This window comes from Mustela lutreola, chromosome 3 (assembly GCF_030435805.1).
Source record: "Mustela lutreola isolate mMusLut2 chromosome 3, mMusLut2.pri, whole genome shotgun sequence".
NCBI classification, from domain to species: domain Eukaryota; kingdom Metazoa; phylum Chordata; class Mammalia; order Carnivora; family Mustelidae; genus Mustela; species Mustela lutreola.
The window spans coordinates 19620298-19634397 of NC_081292.1; the positions used below are offsets into that span (position 1 = coordinate 19620298).

Here is a 14100-nt window from a genome sequence, read left to right on the forward strand (position 1 = left end):
TGGACTAAGTAACCTCAGAAATTCTTTGTCATGGTCGCTGGGAGCTGAGTACCCCTGGCAGAGGAAACTATGCCTCTGATTTCTTCTCTAGAAACTCTTATTTTACCAGTACATGGGGCTATATTTGGTACCAAGCAATCTGTGGGCCATGGACAGGGCTGCCAATCAGGCTCCTCAGAACCATCTCAGTTTAGGGGCTTTTACTAAAGGACCTAGGGAGGTTCCACGCTGACTTGGCTAAAGATTGGGAGTAGACCCCACCCCACTCCCACCTCCCGGGGTCTAGCAATAAGCAGTAGGTATGACCTTTGTGTTATGTTATAGATCATAACATCTTTAGGAATCTTGCACACTGTATGGATTTGAAGACTGGGGTTCTGTCCAATATCTCCATTCCTAGAGGAACACCTAATCCCTGACAGAGTTGGTAACAGACTTTGCCAAGATTAGCCCATGTGGAAAAATTGAGGACCAGAAAATTAAATAATCCCAACACATTTGGAGGGTACCGTGATACAATGGAAAGACCAAGGGTTCTGGAAACAGACAGACCTGGGCTAGTCTGGCTTTTGGCTCTTCCATTTACTCATACAACCAGAGGCTATGACTCAAATTCTGTCAGTCTCAACTATAAAATAGAGCTAATATCCAGGTTATAGGGTTGGGACAAAGATGAGACAGATGATACACATTAAGTAACCGTCACTGTGCTCACCGTGACGCCCAAATAAAATGGGTTCCTTCTTCCTGTTATCCCTGAAGAACATACCAGACATTACATTCCATTAAGTGGTCTGCGCTCCTGGGCCAGCTCCCACACCCACGCATGTTTACTCGAATGCCAAACCACTGGATTCTGAGCCAGGACTGAAGAGCTTCGCTAAGTCTTAATGCAAGAAAGTGATTAATTTATAGGTTAACCCTGGAAAATGGGCTTCCATTCTGGGCATTCTAAAGTGATCCAGGAAAACTTACCAGATGGCCATAGTTAGTTTGGTCCTATGGCTTCCATCTTTCATAAAGTACCTGAGATGAGTCATGTTATGGACAGAACCAGAGTTTGTTAGAATGAGGTGTTTGTTTGTTTGTTTTTTAAGTTTGGAGAGAAAAGACCAAACAGGGGACTCCTATTTTAATTACTTCCTCTGTCTTGGGTCCCCACCCCAAGGAGCCAGAGGGAACAAAGAGACAGTTTTTGTTTATAGAGACAATGGTAGAAGCAACTCTAGAGGTATATAATCTAATTTCACATGCGGTAGCAAGTGCTGGGTACAATTCCTTGAGGTCATCCTCTTCATCCTCTCTCCTCCTTGACCGGAGGGATCTCATATTCAGTGTCCCCACCCCTTCCAAGTATTTGTACTGGGGATATTCTGTGGGCCTGATTTTAGGAAGAGCATGAATATAATAAGAGGCGGGGCTCCGTATGGTCCCCTTGGCTGGCTCTGTATGGTCCCCTTAGCCAAGCCAGAACTACATTTCCCAGATTCCCTTTCTAGTGTACTTCCAGGTCGAAGTGGCCACAAGGATAAATCTGCATACTATGTGGGAAGCACAAGTAAGACAGCGAACATCACTCATGGCTGCCGTGCTTAAATGCAGTGAGAGGCTGATACAGAGGTGCCATGGAGGGGTTCCGGTCTGTCGTTCTGTGCTGCTCCATATCCGGTTCTTCTCCCCTACTGATAGCCCTCTGATCAATCGTGTTGTCAAGCCTCCCAATGCCAAGGAGGCTACCAGCTTCTAGATTTCTTCCCAAGTTTCCCTTACAGTCTTATTCCAGAACGTTTGGAAACGAATGTTAGTGTCGCCCAACCGACACAAAGGTTTGGGAACCATAAACAAACGAGGTGTCTGTTAAGGAAATACATATGGAGAATGTAGTTTTTTCTCTGTATACATCCTATTTCCACAAGATCAGAAGCTCCTGACGAAAATGGCCTCAGACTCTCCAAAGAGTCTGAGACCCCTAAGTTGTGTTCCACACAGAGGCCCGCAGCCCCGAATTCCAGTGCACACAGACACAGGGACCCCTTGGCCCTCTGCCTCCTCTGACCTAGCTAAGGCAGGAGACAGTCATGCCACCAGTGGGCCTACAAAGATACAGTGTGTGCCTGGTCCTGATTACTCTGGCTCTGTGAATTTGACCTTGTCAACTCCAGTTGTGGGTACGTGCAGGTGGCTACCCTGCCTGGAACACAGCTCCATTAGGGTCCCACTGTCCCACTGTAGTAACACAGCTGGTCACACATAGCCACAAAGGCAGCTTTTTCCTTTGAGGTGCCGAAGGGCACTGCGGGCCCTCTCTAAGCAAGAGAGCCCCCTTTAACACCTTCCTTTGTGAACTTTTCATCAGTTAGCACAAACTTCTGCCAAATCTGGGTGACTAGACAGATCTAGGTATGAGGAGACGTTCCTCGGCAGAGAATCATCACCTCTTCAAACTAAAGACCCCACTTATATTTGAATTAAAAAGCAGCTGACCTCCACCAGCCTTCAACTTTCCTTGGCACGGTAGGCGGTCTATTTCCTTTTTCTTCTAAAAAGCCTCTGCAGCTCTAAAAGAACCTGACACAGTGCAATTTTCCCAAGGCACAAGGCCACAGTTGTTAAGTGGCCACCTCACCATCAAATGCGGCTGAAACCCCATCCCGAAATTCCATCCCGAGATACGGGACATGCAACGAGAGCTGTGTTTTACGCCGGCGGCTCGGGGAAGCTGGGTTTCTTGACCCACACATGGCACCACATAGTTCACAGCAGCCAGAAGTCAGCCTGAGGAATAACTGTGCGCAATCAGTGTTACTGAGGTTTACGGGCTGCTTCTTGGCTTGTTCTGCTTTAGGCCAATTCTGATATCAAGCGGAGCTAATGCATTTCCAAATGCGCTTGTCACTGAGATACTGCAAGTTAATCCCTCCAGGCCCAAAGTACACTGTCCGAATGTCTTCGCAGCACATTTCAAAAACAAACTATATGGAATGCTGTCTTCCCTTTGAATTCCAGGCATGAAAGTCAGGGAAGCCCCTTATCCAACCACAGGACAAGATCAGGCAGCATTGTATCCATCTTTTGTGAAGTTGGGATGATAATTCTCACTTTTGGCCGCTACACATTTAAGTCGTCTAGGAGTTTCCACAAAGCGCCCCATATCTGGGCCTCAGCCCAAATCAATTGTGTCCGTATCTTTGGATATGTCGGAGGAGTTTCCCAAGTGATTCTGATGTACAGGGAGACCGGAGAAACACTGGTCTGGGCATTAATTCAAGGAGCTTTGTGCTCTTGCTTTTGCTTGTTCTAAACAAGAAGATTCCATGCAAGCCTGGCTCCCCGAAATGGGAATTCAGGGCACACCAAGATCTGCCATTTCCTTCTCACCTGGCTCTGAACAGCTTCCCTTGGGTCTTGATTTTCCTGCGTGTAAAATGGAGTTTATAATACACACTCACTTCTATTTCAGGGAGTTGTGAGAATACAATGAGGAATGCTGAGTCTCCAACACAGGTGTCACAAAAGCAAGGCACTATTAGTATAATAATTATTATTAAAAATAGTTGACCATAATATAAACTCAAATAGCCCAAATCATATTAGTTACTAAAATGACTATGATAGTAGGGGTGGGGCATAGAAGGGATAGAAACAGTCTAAATTGAGTGTCCACGGGCCAAGCATTGAGTTGATCCATCACACACAGTAATCAGCATGATCAGGTCCTAGTTCTGGTTTTCTCACTTAACCCTGGGTGAGTCAGTTCATTTAGGTGGGATTCACTTTCCTTACTGATAACATGGGAAGGTTAGACTAGGAGATTCTTATCCCGGGATCCACGAATAAATTTTGGATAATCCGTGAACAACATTAAACTGTGTGCAAATGTATCTCTCTCTCTCTCTCTCTCACACACACACACACACACACACACACAACTTTGTTTTGCTTTGTTTTGTTTTTCTGGCAAGAGGGTTCATAGCTGTTACTGAACTCTCAAAGAGGCATATGACCCCAAGATAATATTAAGAATCAGCAGAATCTTCTAGCTCTAAGTTTCTGATTATTGATAGAGAAAATAATACCTTCCTTTGTTGTTGGTAATTCAACAGACATTTATACGATGTTGCATTTCAAACACATTTCATCTATAAAGATATTCAATGAAAACCCTGGACAAGAGTCAAGAATAAAATGAGAACCGACAAGCATTAATCACATAACCACAATGGCTTTTGTCCCCTCCCAGAAATCAAACTAGGCTGAAGATGGTATCAGGTCACAAAAGACCCAGAAGTCTTGCACTGGCCTAGAGAGGTCCTGGGGCCAGTCTATCCTCGGGGGTCTGCCAGCTTGGAGGTTCTGCACATCCTGCCCTCTGATTGCACCGTGGGACTGGTGGAAGGAATATGGATTTGCGTGGGGGCTGGAGGACAGATGGGGCAGAAAGTAAAGTCTTAGCTCAGAGAGAGACGTTTCTACAGTATGGACTCAGCCAGAACAAGCACTTGTCAGTGTCAGACAAAACACAGAAGAAAGAAAAACCAGATATTAAAGCCCAGGGTGGAACAAGGTGTCTGGTGACGTTCGGTCCAGGCTTTGCTTAAGGCTCTCTACAAACACGTCATCGGGACCCATACTTGCTATCAGGCGACACCAGGATGCATGCTTCTGGGCTTCTGGCCAGCAGAACACATTCATCCAGAAGCCCAGTTCGATGCTGGGGATCATACTAACATCTTAAAGATCCACAGATTTGGGCTGCTCGGATCTTTGGGACACAGAAAGTTGAGAGAAGGATGTGTTTTTTCTAGTTCCCCAAACTCCGCCCTTTCACTTTTAAACAGCTCAGTGATTTGGATTTCTCATTTTGCAAGAATGCCATCCATCAGTGTCATGGAACCGGAGGACACAGCTGTAGAATAAGAACCAACGCTGAGGGGCCCCAAATGCAATATTACGCTTCTGGCCCAGGATCCTCTAAAGCCCTGTGTTATTAAGAGTATTTCTGGCTTCTGTCTTCTCTTGATATAAGCCGTTCCACACATAAACAATAATGATTCCAAAGCATATGATCTAGACCCAGGCATATCTGAATTCCCATGTAAGTCTTATGCTTTGGCAAAATACTTAAACCTCCAAACCTCATTATTTTCCCCAGCTGTAGAAAGGGAGACAATACTCTGTCCCAGGACAGAGGTGATTGTAAATGAAAGCCCAGAGATAATGCACCTAGCATAGTGCCTAGCATGTAATGTTACTCAACAAATACTGTTTTAAATTATCGTAGGGCTGCTTTCTCTTGTTCTCCACGAAATCTACTGAAAGGGTGGGGCATGTGCTCCCAGATGGAAAATCTATCTTCTTTTGCAAATATGTTCAGTGCTGACTGCCTCTGTATCTGACTGAAATGATGTATTGTCTAGACATCACCTGACATGCTCAAATTCTTTTAAAAAATAAAAATGAGGATTGATTCTGTACTGGCAAGGTGCTGGGGATTTTCAGATGAATTATCTTGTTCTTGCATATTATATTATACATTGTATATTATATTATACATTGTATATATATACACTATATATACATATTATATTATATAGTACATATTATATTTGTCCATCTACCTAAGACTAATGATTGGGCCTTGGGAATCAACTTCTAAGGATTTAATACCTTAGAAATAGTAAGACTTGTATAAATGGAAACCAATTGACTGGGATTTCTAAAAAAAATTCTGAGCACCTGTTAAGGGTCACATGGTGTGGCAAGGGCTAGAATGAAATCCCACTGGCTACCTGCCATATTAACAAGCTTTCTATTCTAGGAAAGCAGACACAGTGTCCGGATTCGAGTTTCCACCATCCCTGGCCACAGAAATCAACTTGTTGACTCAATAAACATTTATTGGAAAGGTAGTAGAAGAATTAGATGTTGTCCCTGCGTTTGTAGAGCATGTGTCCTAGAGGAGGGTTAGAAAAAGACAAATAGGGGTGCCTGGGTGATTCAGTGGGTTAAAGCCTCTGCCTTCAGCTCAGGTCATGATCTCAGGGTCCTGGGATCGAGCCCCGCATCGGGCTCTCTGCTCAGCAGAGACTCTGCTTCCCTTCCTCTCTCTCTGCCTGCCTCTCTGCCTACTTGCAATCTCTGTCTGTCAAATAAATGAATAAAATCTTTTTTTAAAAAATGGGAGAACTCCTTAAGTTCTCCTTTAAGAAAAAGACAAATACTTATCTGTGAAGGAAATAAGCAGGGAAGGAAGAAAGAGAAAAACGAGGGGCTCGGCAGATACCGCAGAATTCAGCCACCCTACTTCGGCCCAACCTCTCTTTCTCTTGCCCTCTAAAAGGTGGAGAATGAAATACTGAAATCCTCAGCACCCCCAGAAATGACCACGCAACACAATTCCAGCCAATGAGATGCGGGTGTGAAAACGCTACGAAGACGTTCCATCCCCACTGAAGAGGAGGAGACCTGTAAGGGGAGGTGTAAAAAATAAGGAGGGATCCCATGACAAGCTGCAAGAAGAGCATCCTAAGAGGAAGGAGTGGCAAGTGCAAAAGGCCCGGGGAGAGAAAGCAATCACTGGTTTGAGGATCTACAAGGTGATGATGGAGGGGAGCAAGGACGAGCGTGGCCAGGAGGTAAGATTTCAAAGATAGGTGGGGGTCGGTTCACGTGGGACTATGTAGGCCATGGTAAGGTTTTTAGATTTCATGCTAAAAGCAACATGGACACAATGAAGGATCTCAAGCAAGAGAGTGGCAGAACTAGATTTCCTTTCATTGCAACATGGGGGACAGATGATAAGGCGACAAGATCACATGTAAGGAGACCAGTTAGGGCCACTGTAGTCCTGGTGACAGATGACAAGGGTTTGGAGGTGGGGGGGAATGAAGACAAACAGATGCATTCGAGATACATTTTGGAAGTGTCTTGCATTGGAGGAAGAAGAGAAGAACAAGCAGGACTTCTAGGTTTCTGGGCCAAGCAGTTGGGTGGAGGGTCATGATATGGCCTGGGATGGAAGAGGCTGGGGGGGTGGGGGAATGAGCAAAACAAAGCGTTCAATCAACTCAACATCCATAATTCCTGCTTCAGTGACCCGACCCTCTGCCAAACGGATGTTTTCCCATCTTGTTCTCCATCATTTTACTTTCTCTCACAGGCTCTCCCTTGAGAACCACAAGCTGTAACTATAAGACCAACAACATTTCATTTCATCTGGCGGAAGAAGAGCAGTGGGTTGAATTAAGAGACTCTGATGCTGAACGGGCAGACTCAGCCCCTGACTTCAGAATGCTCCTCCTGGGATTTTGAAAATGAATGAAATGTACAAACCTATAGAAATTTGTATCTGAGGCTCCAAGTCTTGCATGTGGTAATATGCCTACTAAACATAAACATCACTGTGCATAATTAAATATTGGTGTGAATAATTACTATCTCCCTTGTCGCTAGACCGGAAGCTCCATGAGGGCAGGGACCTCGCTGGCTTTACTTACCACTGGATCCCCACAGGGCACCGTAGGCAGTAGGTACTCAGTCAATATTTCTTGAAGGATGTTTGTACAGCTTTTTATGGTCAGTGACAGAAACTACAAGTTGTCCCTGAGTATCCATTGTCTTTTCTCTCTTTATTAATAGAACCTCTGTTTTTTTCCTGGACACATGGCAACTGTGTTAGGGCTACCATAACAAATACCAGGAACAGGGTGGCTTAAAACAACAGAAATTCATTGTCTCATGGTTCTGTAGTCTAGAAGTATGAGATTAAGGTATCATCAGCAAAGCCACGCTCTCTCTGATGGCTCCAAGAGAAATCCTTGCTTGCATCTTCTAGCTTCTGCTTGTTGCTGGCAATCACTGGCACTCACTGGCTTATAGATGTACCATCCAGTTCCACGGACATCTCCTCCATGGGTGTCTTCTGTCTGTCTTTCTACTGTGCATATCTGTCTGTATTTCTAATTTTTTCCTTTTTATAAGGACACCAATCATGGACTAGGGCCCAACCTAATGACTTCGTCATAACTTGATTACTTCTGTCAAAACTCTATTTCCCAAAGGTCACCTTCTTGGGTACTGGAGATTAGAACTTCTCCATGTCTTTTTCTTGGGGGGGAGGTATACAATTCAACCCATAATAGTCACTCAGAATAAACAAAATTTCCCAGATTTCCTTGTATCTAAGTGTGGCCATGTGTGGTCATATTCTGACCAATGGGATGTAAACAGAAGCAGTGTTTCTAAGAAGAATCTTTAAAGGAATAATAGTGCCCTTCTCCTTCCCTTCATCTTTTATGGATGGCTGGAATGCAAACCTCATGGTTCCAGCAGCCATCCTAGACCTTCAAGTGGCCTTGGCAATGGAAACTGAGCAAAGTGAATATACAAAATAGGAATCAGAGACCACAGAGACACATCTCAGCCATGGGCTGACTTCTTCCCAGCTTGTACATGTCAAAGAAATACTAGTCTTAACTAGGACTTTATGTCACTCATAAAATAGTGACACCTAATAGTCGCTGATCTACAGCCCCAAACTGTGAAATCTTCTGTAAGTCACACATCAGTGGAGACCGTAAACAGTATTATATTTATCTTCACTCTTCCAGATACTTGGATTGGTCATGGGTAAATTCAGGAGCATGGCTGCAGAAGGAGATGTCCAGCCTTGGTTGGGGTCGTTTTTTATTTCTTCCAGGTATAGGTGAGTCTTAGGGGGCAGGGGTCACTGACTTTACACCTGGAGGCAGTCTTAGGTTTATCTGCCCTTGAGGAATCCTTCAGAAGGTTGACAGGATTTGGCCTCACATAACTATTCAGGTGTGACGCAGAAAAATAGGGTGACCACCTAATCTACTGAGGTCTAAGGGGTGTCAAGGTTTTCACTTCTCAGTACTTGCCCTTCCTCCTGTCCTCAGGGATCCAACACAAAGAAAACTAGCATTAGAGCCCACAGTAGATCGGTGTAAGAATGGCTCAGGATTATACCAAGACATTTCTAAAACTTGACATGTCCTTGTTTTTGTAAAAGATGACTTTTGCAACAGTGAGGATCGTCTCCTATGTCTCATCACATATAAGATGCATTGATCGTAAGATGGAACCCGATTTCCGAGCTGTGCATCGTAGAATCAGCAGTTACTGGCTTTACGTCAAGTCCCAGCCCCACCAATTTCTATACGTCTATCAGTGAGTTTGTTTTGCTTGCTGCAAACCTTGTTTAACATTGAGTTGAAAACAAATGCCCAGCACTGAGCACAGTACCTGGAGACTTGAGCCGTTGGGAACATGGGATGGGCCACAAGATAAGGAATGAAAGGAAGGAGCATGACCAGCCAAGATAAGTCAGATATGGCTCTGGGAGATTCTGAAAGTGGGGGAACTAGAGGTGCTTGTAATAGGCTCACTGGATGAAGCCAGTGAGAAAGGACCTGTGTCCTCCTCAGCATAGCAGCAGCTTTCTAGAAGAGCACAGGAGGAGAAACATTTGGGAAATGAGAGAAGCAGGAAGGATTTGTGGGTCACAAGGCAAAGGGAAATACAGACTGTTAAGGCCAGAGCTCAGAGAACTAGAAGGATCACCAGGCCTGAAGTAATAATCATCAGGCTTATGCTCTAAGCCTGATCCCATCAGACGCCTCTTAGAGATGCCCGCGTATTCACACTGTGGGGAAGGGGGCAGGACAGCATGCCTCCCTCACCAACCCTGTGAGGAAGACTCCACATCTTTCCTCATTTACAAGATGAGAAAAAGGCCCAGAGAAATGAAATAATTTGCTAAACATCACAGAGACATGAGGCGTGCAGCCAGGAATCTATCTGACTCTAAAAACCTGAACTAATTTCTGGTGACAGAAATCATAACAGTGAGGCATGAGGGAACTTTCTGGAATGCTGGAAATGGTCTTTGTTCTGAAGGTTGTTACACAAGTGCGTACATTTGACAAGGTTTATCAAACTATACACTTAAAAGCTGCATATTTGGTTATATGACCATTACAATTCAATTTAACACAATTTTATAAAGCACCTGAGCTTCCTTCCCTAACTCATGCATTCTCATTAGGTGTGACTTAGCCCCCAAAGGTGAAAAACTGCCCCAAAAGGGAGTGTGAAAAAATCTTCTTCCTCTTTTTATGTACAAATCATATACACGTGTACACACACACGTACATACACACGCATGTGTACATAAACAGGAATACAGTGTATCTGTGTTATCCAAACTTCATGGGAGGGATGACTAGGGGGAAAAATGTCTTAAAAAGTCTCCTTCGGGAAAGATAATAATAAGTAAGTTGAGAAACACTCTACCCTATCTCGTTGCTACCTCTCCTTCCAGAATTCTCTTCACACTATAGTCTAGCCATGGCTTCCATTCTTGTCTTCTGAGGAACCATGATCCTTTTCTGGGTTTCTTCTATATGGAATAAACCCTTTGTGTGTATGTTTGTGTGCATGCATGTGTGTATATAACACACATGTGCACAGAATGCACACACACACACACACACACACACACACACAACGTGCACAGACACACTCAGGCTTAGTTGACTTCTCTCCCCTCTGTAGACCTCAGCTCAAGCATTTTTCCTGAGGGAAGTGTTCTTGTCATTCTTCCCACCACCCTACCAAGATGAGAAACTCCAGTCCTTTTCTTCATAGTTCTCATCTGCTTATAATTATATATTGAAGAGTGGAATTACTTGATTAATGTCTCTCTTCTCTAGACTGAAAATCCCATGAAGACCTGACATAGCGTCTAGTGCGTGGTAGGTGACTAATACCGACTTAACAAAGAACTGTGCCGAGTTGCCCTGTCTTCTGGAAGGCTGTCAGAGGTGGACGTGAAGACCACCTTCTGTTAAGGAAGGGCACAGAGCAGCTAAGGGTTCTGAGCTGAGGCCCTGAGAAGTGGCCTCTTGTGCAGGCAGGGAACCCCCCCACCGCCCCGCAAAGTGGTCTTTTCTTCCCCAACGCTAGTTCACGCCTAATGATGAGCAAAGGGACACTAACCCTACTGCTTTCCATCAACTAAGGGACAAGATGGCTAGACTCATAGCATGCTGCATAAGACATCACCTTTTATTCCCACGCATGAATTTCCTGAACTCAACTGGAAAAGAACTACCTTTAACACAGTTAACAGAAAGCATTTTTTTTTCATCTGTGTTGACCATGATCCCACAATTTGCTACTTGAATGCTCAAATTGTCTTGGCTAAATTAATTAGAAACTTCGGATGGTTTGCCCAACCTGGCCTCTCTTGGTTCAGAAGGAAAAGTCCATGAGAGATCTAGGTTTGTTGCTATGAGGAAGAAAGTCCAAAAAGCAGGATTTTTACTTTTTTTCCTTCCATATAAGAAATAGGAATTTCTGAAAGTGTAAAAAAAGAACACAATGACCATGCTTGCCTTACTCTGAGTCAGATAGCTCTGTTTCTATATAAACATGCAAAGAAACAAACAAAGAGAAAAGAGGCCCCATAAGTCCACATCCATCAATTCATCACAGCAGGAAACACGAGAAGAAGCCAGGAGTCTTGAAATCCCTCCCGACTGTTGGCACGGGTTGCATAAAAACTTGAATACTGTTTCTCACAGGATTTAATTATCCCCACCAGAAAAAAAGAAACTTTCCAGAAAAGAGCAAGGATAGCTTTTGTGCCTTATTTGTAAATACGGCTCAAATTTCTTCACAGTGTGAAGGCTGAATGGTTTACCCTGAAAGAAGGTGATTAAACTAACACGGACAAATATTCTGCCTCTTTCACTTGGGTGACCCAGTAAGATCTAGAGCTGACCCAAGTGAGAGGTTGGTGCCAAGAATAAAAATTATTTATGTGATCTTTAAGCCAGCACAGGTGAACATGTGACTGTCCTCATAATTCATTTGAATTAAATACAAATTCTTCCCACAGGAGATATCAAAGGTCATGCATCCCCGAGTAATTTGCAAGAGTTCAAGGTTTTATTGGGATGTATCATCTATTTAACTCTGCCTCGTGGGTTTTCTTTTTATGAAATAATGCAGTAGGAAACATTAGTAGGGCTTTGGGCAGTGAGACCAGGCTTGAATCTAGTTCTGACGTTCACAGACAGGGTGCCTTGGGGAAAGAGATTCACTGGGTCTCAGTTTCCCCATTCACGACGTCGGAAGAACGCCTCCCTTCCACTTTCAAAAGTTGGAAGAACAATAAAAGAGAGAATGCATATGACATGTGTGGGGACGCAATATAGGTGTTCAATGGGTGAACTTTTCAGCCTTTCTATGGAAGCACAGATTCATTGGATCATTCAAAAATTGTTTCCAGCACTTACTAAATGCTAGGAATTGTGTTAAGTACTGGGAACATAGTAGTTAAGACAGACAAGGTCCCTACATTTATGGAGCTACTAGAGACAGATAATAAACATGTAAGTACTATTATCAGATTCTGATAAATACTATGCCTTAAAAACCTAAGACACAGTAATAATGGTAAAGAGTGACTGGAGGGAGACAGGGAGACTATCCCAGGGTTTTTAACGGAAGCTCCTCTGAAAGACTGACCTTTAATCTGAGACTTTGATGACAATAGCAGAGCCTGTCATCCAGCCTTAGGCAGGAAAACTTGGTACTTGGGAGGGACACCAGCACGGCCAATGGAGTCTTATATAAGCAAAACAGGGTAGGAAGGTAATGTTATTCTCAGCAGGGTCCAGATCATGGACACTGCAGTCCACGGGAAGACATCTGGACCTTATTCTCATTGTATTGGGGAGCCATTAGAGGATTTTAAGTGCCAGAGCCACTTGATTAGATTTATTTGTGGGCAGATGAAGACACAAGCATGATGTATTTGTAAAATGTAAAAATTCTCCCCTGTCTACAGTGGAGAACAGCCACTAGAGAATCATGCAAAATAAAGTTATGATAGACAATGTGGTCCAGAAATGGGTTTTGACTTGATGTGATTTAAAAAAAAAAAAAAAAAAGGATGTCATTCAAGGTTATGATGTGAATCCATGTTTAAGTGATGGCCATTCAACTGTGGCCTGCAGTCTTATGGAAGACACTTTAATTCCTTTCAAAGTAGAAGAAAATAAGGAAGAAATAGAATTATTCCTCCTGGAACCATTTCTTTCTCTAGGATTTTAGTATTCAGATGTTGGTATTAAATGGCCTTAGGTACAGAAAAGGCCTAGTATGGTGCAGGGTCAGGCACACAGAATACACTCCCCCTTTTGCCTTGAAAGAAACCACAATCTACTGTTCTGGAATTCCTAAAAGGTGAATGAAGAGTTGTCAAAAAGAAAATGTAGCAAACAACCTCTTCTAATTGAAAATGTACTCAATGCTGGGGGAGCCTGGATGGGTTAGCTGGTTAAGCGTCTGCCTTCTGCTCAGGTCATGATCGGGAGTTCTGGGATCAAGCCCCACATCAGGCTCCCTGCACAGTGGGGAGTCTGCTTCTCCCTCTCCATCTGTCCTTCTGCCTTCTCGTGCACTCTCTGGGTCAAATAAATAAATACAATCTTTTTAAAAAATGTACTGAATGCTGAACGGTTGACTAAGCTTTTGATGATTCCCATATTTCATGCTACACTGTGGAGTTGTAATGCCCAGTGACTTTACAGTTTTCATTTTTTAAGCAAAAGAACCATCAGAAGGAAAACAACTCCAAATGCAAAGATGCTAGATCAAGTGCAAATTTTAATGACTCCTATGGCTGTTTTTTAAGGCACGGGAATGAGGAGAGGAGTCGTATGAGACAGAACATCTTAGAAAAGATGCAACTAATTGTTCTCTCTCTCTCTCTCTTTTTTTTTTTTTTTTAAGAGCATCTTGATTCAGACAAAACTAAAAATAAGGTTATAGTCTGGGGCCTCTTGTAACATCATTTCCTTTTAGGTCTCTGGGAACAAACATTTTCCTACAGCATGGAGAGCAAGTCATCAGAAGGGAAGGGGAGAAACCAGACTAAAGACACACTGGACAAACAAGCTTGAGATCATATAGAAGTCGAATAATTGACTGAAACATCTAAAATTCCATTGCATTTACAGCGGAGGTCAGGCTGCAACTTTCCCTGCTCTACACGTTTGTAGGCTCCCG

At 43.6% G+C, this 14100-nt stretch overlaps 1 protein-coding gene and 1 long non-coding RNA gene across 5 annotated transcripts in view; one reads left to right on the top strand and one right to left on the bottom strand.

The window, feature by feature from the left end:
• The window catches only part of LOC131826456 (uncharacterized), a 45426-nt gene extending 38050 nt beyond the window's left edge, over positions 1 to 7376 (top strand). For all 3 annotated transcript variants that reach the window (XR_009351603.1, XR_009351602.1, XR_009351604.1), the window contains 2 exons: positions 6341 to 6635; positions 7160 to 7376. This is a non-coding gene — a long non-coding RNA (uncharacterized LOC131826456). The remainder of the gene's footprint in view (positions 1 to 6340; positions 6636 to 7159) is intronic.
• DEPTOR (DEP domain containing MTOR interacting protein) overlaps positions 1 to 14100 on the bottom strand; it is a 132492-nt gene that overhangs the window by 14857 nt on the left and 103535 nt on the right. The gene's annotated exons all lie outside the window — the stretch shown is intronic.